General features: G+C 36.7%; 1 pseudogene; it reads left to right on the top strand.

The window, feature by feature from the left end:
* The first annotated feature begins 943 nt into the window (after window positions 1–943).
* LOC106753188 overlaps window positions 944–2,896 on the top strand; it is a 4,136-nt pseudogene continuing 2,183 nt past the window's right edge.

Below are 2,896 nucleotides of genomic sequence, written 5' to 3'. Positions count from 1 at the left end.
ATAACGAATGTGAGAGTTGGAGTGGCTAGAACGAATCTGAGAGTTGGAGGGATGAGAACGGATGATCTGAGAGAAAAGAGAGAAATTTAGGATGAGAATATGGAAAGAGAAACCGAGACTTGCAAGGGGGTGGGTCTATGCTTTGAAAATGGGTGAATGAATATGAATAGAAATTTAAGGTTTCACTAATAAATAGGGTTAAAAAGTAAAAAAAAAATTAATTTTGTAATTAAAATTCTTTTATTAAAAGTTGGGAAAGTAAAGGGAACAAAGGTGATGGTGAAAGAAGCAACACCCTTTCCGCTATGGCCTTCGGGTTCTATGTTGTTTTTTTAACCATCGTCTTAAAACTATTTGACAAGGGGATAAATGCAAGGGTAAATAAGGAATATAGTGGTGTAGGGAGAAGAGTGTAGTAGTGTAAGGAGAAGCTCTAATGATATATTTCACTGTTAAAGGTTCTAGATCACAAAAAGTCAGGCTCATTCTAGACATGGGAGTTACTCCCTCCACCTCCACAGAGTACTTCCTGTACCTCCTCATTTCATTTTTACTCTTCAATAAACAGATGTCAACCTTCATTAGAGAAACGAAACGGATCTCAACATTCGTTCTACAAACCGATGTTTTTTCACAGCGTTCTCATGGCCCAACTCTTTCTCGTCAGTCCTTCCCTCCTCCCTCATCTCATCTCTTTTGAACTCTCCCGTCAAGGCACCCAAAACGTTGCCCTTGCATTCCAAAGCCTCATGGACTTCTTAAACTTGAGCATATACTGCGTTAGAAAACTTACGTGGTACAGGATGATTCAACTTTTCTACACATGAAATTTTTTGTTTGAAAAATATCTTGATGTGAGGTGTGTTTCCTCTGCCTATAATGTATAAATACCCTTTTTCTCGTACATGGTCTTAACTAAATTAACTGAGAACAATAGTACTACATGGATTCATTTTTTCCCGAGAAACTTCTGGGTGAGATCTTCTAGGATCAACCGCTTTTGCCCACTGATCAAAATGATGTAGTTCAAAATTCCCAAATCATCAACGCTGAAGCTTTCACTCCAACAACTCAAAGTGCTTTTGTTCAATATAGAGACCTACCCAGAAGAAATAACCCTCTAAACGGGTCAAATTCAGAGAGCATGAGTAAAAGGATGCTTGCGTTCTTGAGAAAAAGTTCCCATGTGGAGAGAAATAACGTAGAAGAGAGTGAAAGAGATCGCAGTTTCAGGAACATGATCAACGAGAGAATGAGAAGACAGAGACAGAGACAATGTTGCTTGGCCCTGCATTCAATTTTACCACACGGAACCAAAGTATACAGATATTGGTTTATATATATTATTACGAATATCTTTTGTCTAATTATATAATATAAATATAGCCATAAACATTTTGAGGATGAAAAATAAAACTAATTGAACTTATTCATAAAGTAATTCTAAGAAAAGTCCAATTTTTCTTCTTCGCGTAAAAGTGATGGAAAGTGGTCGAAACAGAATGTATGTATATATTTTGAAAATTGAATCTCCCCAACACTCGGTATTTCATGTTTTGTGGCAGACGGATAATAATTCCGTAATTCAAGCAGCAGCAAAGGAGATTGTAAGGCTACAAGGATGCAGAAAAAAGCTGCAGAGGAAAAATTGCAAGGTTGAAGGTATTTGTGTGAGGAAGAAAGATGATGGCTCTTTGTTTTCCAGCTTTCCAATGCAGGGAAGAAGCAACTGTTCCAGCTTTTAAAATTCGTACTTTTCATTTTCTATTTAAGAAAATGATGGCTCTTTGTTTTTTTTTTTGGTACCGGATCATTAAACTTTTTGTTTCCTTGTCGTTGTTTGGGATTTTCTTGGGAAAAAGGAAAAAATAATAATTAAGTATAATATAATTAAAGAAAAAAGAAGACAAGAAATGAAAAGACATGAAACGAAAATGGAAAAAAAACAAGAAGTGAAACGGAAATGAAAGAAGAAATGGAATCCGTAAGGGATGGGTGGGGTGTAAGTGCCTAGAAAAAATAAATGAATAAAAATAGAAAAGATAAAATTGAAAATAAAAAAATTTGGAGTGGTGAAGGAAGTATGTGTGGAGGTGGAGGGAGCAACACCCTCCAGACATCTACCCAAGCCCAACCGCGAAGTTTAGGTAGTGGGTTATCTTTTTTGGGGCGTTACTCCCTGCACCTCTACATATTACTTCCTCCATCTCCCCATTTCATTTTTACCCTTTAGATAACGGATATTGACATCCGTTCACGGACGTTGAGATCCGTATAATAAAATCCTTATTTAAACGAAGTGAATGCTTTTCTGCTGCTCATGTGTTTTTTGTTATTTGGTTTTTCCAACCTAATCCTGTAAAACATTGACGAGTGGATGACATTTGATGGAGAGTCTCTCAATCGTCGAGCCATAAGCTCTAGGAAACCTTGTTCCAATGTTTTGACTAATCACTGCAGACATTTGCATAAACAAATTTATGAAGAAATGGGAAAGACACATAGCAGCCACAATCAGAAGAAGAGAGAGAAGGGTACTGCGAAAAGGCCCTGCTCAAGTGGGAGCAAAGATCGAAACTTACAAAATAAGCCATGAGATTCTTGTGGTGGGGGTGATGCCGAGCTTGCTGATACAAGAACCGCACAGGGCCTTCATAGTTCCTTAATTTAAACATAATAACACCAGAATCTTGCTATGATATTCTAGCATCACCATGAAAAGAAAAATAAAGAAAATATTAAACGGATAAATCTTAAAGAAAAAAAAAAATATGCACCGAATCTAAGACTCTGCAATAGATTGATTGTTGGAAAATTTAAAAGAAAAGTTGAATAATGGAGGAAAGTTGGGATGAGAACAACCAGATTTGGAAAAGTGGGTGTTGGGAGAGTTGAG

The sequence above is a fragment of the Vigna radiata genome, unplaced genomic scaffold, assembly GCF_000741045.1.
Source record: "Vigna radiata var. radiata cultivar VC1973A unplaced genomic scaffold, Vradiata_ver6 scaffold_230, whole genome shotgun sequence".
Lineage (NCBI taxonomy): Eukaryota > Viridiplantae > Streptophyta > Magnoliopsida > Fabales > Fabaceae > Vigna > Vigna radiata.
Note: the sequence above shows the minus strand (reverse complement) of the source record. Positions and strands in the feature narration are given on the sequence as shown.